Here is a 5326-nt window from a genome sequence, read left to right on the forward strand (position 1 = left end):
AAAATGTTTTCCCAATTTTCCTTCCACCATTTGGTAAGCCTTTGTGGAATGGTCTGGGGAGGTTTGCAACATTGTCTACTCATCTGATGGAAATCTGTTTGTTCTCTATCATGTGATTCGCTTTGGAGCTGATGCAGAGGTACTCTTCTTTGCCTGGGTGTTGTATGTGGTTCAGTTTGCTGGTTTGGGTTTACACTGATCTTGCTTGCTCGGTTTTTGGTGTATAACCAGTTCGCAGGTTTGATCAATGGATGCAACCCATGGGGGCATGGAGATGATGGCAAGGCATCACGCTGCGCTGACAGCGAGGAAAGTAACTTGGATGAAGGCAGCGGCAACGGGTGGTTGTCAAGGAAAGCGGCGTGGGGATGGGGAAGGTGGGTGGTGAGGGATGATTGGGTGGTGAATGGCAGCCGAGGAGACGGAGCGGCGGCGAGATTGGACGAGCTCGCCTTCGGAGTGCGTGTGAGGCAAGATTTCCTTCCCGGGTTGGCCGAGGGCCTCCTTGTGTATTTATTATTTCCGGTAGAAGCAGTGAACATGCAGGGTTAAAGCATTTTCTTTTGCCGAGGGGGAGGGTAGAAAACAGAAAAGATCAGAGGGGGGGATTGGGAGGTCTGTGGTGGGAGGGGGTGGAAACCCGAGCAGACTGTCATGAACTAAAGTTCATTTGTTTACTGACATGTTCATATTGTTTATCCTTTTGTTATTGAATTTGGAAATGTGTGTAAGGCTTCCATATCTTCAAATTACGAATACTGAGAAGTGCAAGCCTTTCTCTTCTAGAAAATTAGGGAATTGGCTCATACACTATTAAATAATTTGATGCACTCTTTCTTATTTTAAATGGTCAGGAGGAACAAGTGAAGGCTTCTATTTTGGACCAGTTCCTTTATTGGATAGTTTGATAACAATTTCTTAATGATTACTCAAACATATGAACGTTCTCCATTATTAGATTAAATCACTTCTGCAGCATGCGACTGTAGTAAATAAAATTATTCAGATTCAAGCTAAAAAAAATATTTAGATTCTACCATGTAACCAAATAATGATATATTTGTCTCTCCCAAGGTAGCTATCCAGTTCTAGCGCATGGGTTGAGGACTACAACTTTGCTACTGAACCACCATGAGGAGGCCACCGTGGAGACGAACTAGGTTGTCGTTTAAGTTAACGCCCAGCTATGACTAATGTACACATATTTTAGTTAAGCAGGCCTTTGTTTCAGTTTGATTTTCTCGTATATACACAATATATTTTTTCCTTCACGTTTCTTGCAAGCACATAGATATTATATTTCTTGCCGGCGAATAATAAGAGAGAACAATAATGTTATTGCGCTATAGGCATCTTGTAAATAAGACATCTCTGATGACAGGTGAGGCACATTTCATTTTAAAATCAGAGATACAACACTGTATCATATTTCACGAAATGATAAGACTTTTGAAGCTAAAATAATGGTAGAGCAAGTGTGTGAAGTGAGGAAGCCAAGGGTTGGAAGGGTTGCCTTGTTTACAAGGAGTTGGTTTGTAAGGAGACATGATGATTGTCACAGATAAAACCAAATTAGATAACGGTATGTGTCCCTATGTAAATGAAACCTTATGCCATCATGAACGACATACATTTGGGTCTGTAGTTTTGTTTATTCCATGGCAATGCACATGCATTAAACATTATATAGCATGATCAAAGACGGATAACTCAAGGCTTGTAACTTCACTACCATTTCCAAATGTAAGTTTGTTGGGAAGTCAAAGTCATGCGCTATATTGAGAGGAGAGGCATGCGGCAGAGATGAAGGTTCTCTCAGGGTGGCATGACAGTCATGAGAGAATGTTTGTTTAACTACCGTCATTTTATGTCCTTTTTACTCTATATATCAGCACGTAGTTATCTTACTAGAATTTATATGCCCACATTATTATTTGGTAGAAACAAGTGGGAATACCACAATTAATTGGGAGAAGTTTCACGAATGAGTGTTTCTCTTCATGTTTCTTCTAGGCATAAAAACATTATATTTGTTGAGGTTGAAGAATAAGGAGAGATAAACTTGCCATAAAACAACATGCATCTTTCATTAATAGCAAATAAGAAATTCAATACGCCATCATCCTTTGAGGTAGTGATAACCGTCTCATTTTCCAATCAGATATACAGTACACCATCATCTTTCGAAGTATGTGAGGACCTTTTCATAGATTTGCTAAAGTTTAGAAAAAATGCCAAGCAATGGTAGGGTGAGATGACACTTTGTCTTTTATATTTTTAATATATGTTTATATGTTCACTTTTATAGGTTAGAGATAAAAACAGATGGCATAAAAAATGTTGATTGACAAAGTCATGGACGTACCTATGATCGACTAAACTCAAAACTCATCAAGTTTTACACAAGGGGATGCATAAAGATAATTATTGTTCCTTATATATATATATATATATATTGCACATGATAATACAAAAGGTGTATTTCTATATATGTTTACTTTTGCAGAGTATAAGAGAGGTAGAGATGGATTATGTCGATGTTCAGAAAGAATCCATCGACAATGGTCCCGAGGCAATGTCGTACAATCAGGAAAAAAGCTAAAAGCCCGTGGCAACGCACGGGCATTCTACTAGTCTTAGCTAAGGAGCCAATTAGGAGCAATCCCTAGTCGATGCTTATTGGGAGCAACTAGTTCATGGGTACCGCCCTTGGGGAGGGGGGGGGGGCTTCCTAGTGAATGCGCGCATCGGTGCTCCACCCATCATGCGTCGCGCGATGGAGGCACTCAGCATGTGCTTTTGGCGTTTTGGGCCTTTTTTGTTTTTATTCGGGTTTTGGGTTTTTCAATTTTACCAGGTTTTTTCTTTATTCTCTGATTTTTTTTCTTTCTATTTATTCTTTGCTTTCTTTGTTTCTTGCAGTGCTTTTCACGTGAAGCATAAAAAGCACAATTTGTACTCATGGTGAAAAACAATTGTGCTTTGGGATGAAGTACACTTGTTCTTTCGTGTCAAGCACAAACTACGCTTATGTGTTTTCCAAAAAATTGAAAAACATAGTTGTCGGAGTAATGGGCCACGGGTAGGCTAACCCGAGGCCCAAAACCTTTCAAGACATCGGGGCTGACTGCGCCCCTCAAGACGACAGATGAAGAGCCGCCTTCTGGAGGACGGCTGAAGGAACAGTCGGCTGCCCGTATGCATCCGAGTCCTAGAGGCGAGGTCAAGACCGGCCGACTCCACCTGGCGGCTTCCGGAGAAGCCGGCCGCGGGAGTCGGCCTGATGCCCCACAAGTATAGGGGATCTATCGTAGTCCTTTCGATAAGTAAGAGTGTCGAACCCAACGAGGAGCAGAAGGAAATGATAAGCGGTTTTCAGCAAGGTATTCTCTGCAAGTACTGAAATAAGTGGTAACAGATAGTTTTGTGATAGGATAAATTGTAACGAGCAATAAATAATAAAAGTAAATAAAGTGCAGCAAGGTGGCCCAATCCTTTTTGTAGCAAAGGACAAGCCGGAACAAACTCTTATAATAGGAAAAGCGCTCCCGAGGACACATGAGAATATCGTCAAGCTAGTTTTCATCACGTTCATATGATTCGCGTTCGATACTTTGATAATTTGATATGTGGGTGGACCGGTGCTTGGGTGTTGTTCTTACTTAAACAAGCATCCCACTTATGATTAACCTCTATTGCAAGCATCCACAACTACAACAAAAGTGTTAAGGTAAACCTAACCATAGCATGAAACATATGGATCCATATCAGCCCTTACGAAGCAACGCATAAACTAGGGTTTAAGCTTCTGTCACTCTAGCAACCCATCATCTACTTATTACTTCTCAATGCCTTCCTCTAGGCCCAAATAATGGTGAAGTGTTATATAGTCTACGTTCACATAACACCACTACAGGCTAGACAACATACATCTTATCAAAATATCAAACGAATACCAAATTCACATGACTACTCATAGCAAGACTTCTCCCTTGTCCTCAGGAACGAACGTAATTACTCACAAATCATATTCATGTTCATAATAAGAGGGGTAATAATATGCATATAGGATCTGAACATATGATCTTCCACCAATTAAACCAACTAGCATCAACTACAAGGAGTAATCAACACTACTAGCAACCTACTAGCACCAATCCCGGACTTTGAGACAAGAATTGGATACAAGAGATGAACTAGGGTTTGGAGATGAGATGGTGCTGGTGAATATGTTGGTGGAGATTGCCCTCTCCCAATGAGAGGAGCGTTGGTGATGACGATGGTGATGATTTCCCCCTCCGGGAGGGAAGTATCCCCGGCAGAACAGCTCTGCCGGAGCTCTAGATTGGATCCGCCAAGGTTCCGCCTCGTGGCAGCGGAGTCTCGTCCCGAAAAGTTCCCCCTTATTTTTTTCTCATCGAAAGACCTCATATAGGAGAAGATGGGTATCGGAGAGCCACCAGGGGGCCCACGAGGTAGGGGGCGCGCCCTAGGGGGGGGGGGCGCCCCCCACCCTCGTGAGAAGGGTGTGGGCCCCCTGGCCTTCATCTTTGGCGACGATTTTTCTTTATTTCTTTTAAGATGTCCCATGAAGTTTCAGGACTTTTGGAGTTGCACAGAATAGGCCTCTAATATTTGCTCCTTTTCCAGCCCAGAATTCCAGCTGCCGACATTCTCCCTCTTTATGTAAACCTTGTAAAATAAGAGAGAATAGCCATAAGTATTGTGACATAAAGTGAAATAACAGTCCATAATGCAATAAATATCGATATAAAAGCATGATGCAAAATGTACGTATCAACTCCCCCAAGCTTAGACCTTGCTTGTCCTCAAGCGAAAAGCCGATAACAATAAATATGTCCTCATGTTTAGAGGTAGAGGCGTCGATAAAAATAAAATATAGTCATGAAGGCATCATGATTATTCTTATAACAACAACATATATAGAGTTTGTCATATGATTACTTATGTTCAAGTGATGATCTATTCATAATGCAAAAGTATAAATCATAAACTTTATTGGGCTCCAACAAACTATAATCTCAGTCATTGAAGCAATTGCAATTTATCATAACATCGGAAAGAGTCTATGTCAGAGCTAAAAAGCAAGTCCACATACTCAACTATCATTTAGTCCTCCATAATTGCTAACACTCACACAATACTACGGAGTTTTAACCAGACACAAAGAAAGATAGGGGCTTATAGTTTTGCCCCACAACTTTTTACCTCAAGGGTAATGTCAACAATAATGGTTCATGCTCCCCTACATCCAATTAGATATATATATATATATATATATATATATATATATATATATATATAT

General features: G+C 40.8%; 1 protein-coding gene across 2 annotated transcripts in view; it reads left to right on the top strand.

Moving 5' to 3' along the window:
• The window catches only part of LOC123150573 (uncharacterized), a 12172-nt gene extending 10852 nt beyond the window's left edge, over positions 1-1320 (top strand). The window contains exon 8 of one of the 2 annotated variants that reach the window (XR_006475207.1): positions 239-1314. The gene's annotated coding sequence lies outside the window, so the exon portion shown is untranslated. Of the gene's footprint in view, positions 1-238 lie in introns of both variants that reach the window. The other variant, XR_006475221.1, reaches the window with a different exon arrangement.
• The last annotated feature ends 4006 nt before the right edge of the window (positions 1321-5326 follow it).

This window comes from Triticum aestivum, chromosome 7A, assembly GCF_018294505.1.
Source record: "Triticum aestivum cultivar Chinese Spring chromosome 7A, IWGSC CS RefSeq v2.1, whole genome shotgun sequence".
NCBI classification, from domain to species: domain Eukaryota; kingdom Viridiplantae; phylum Streptophyta; class Magnoliopsida; order Poales; family Poaceae; genus Triticum; species Triticum aestivum.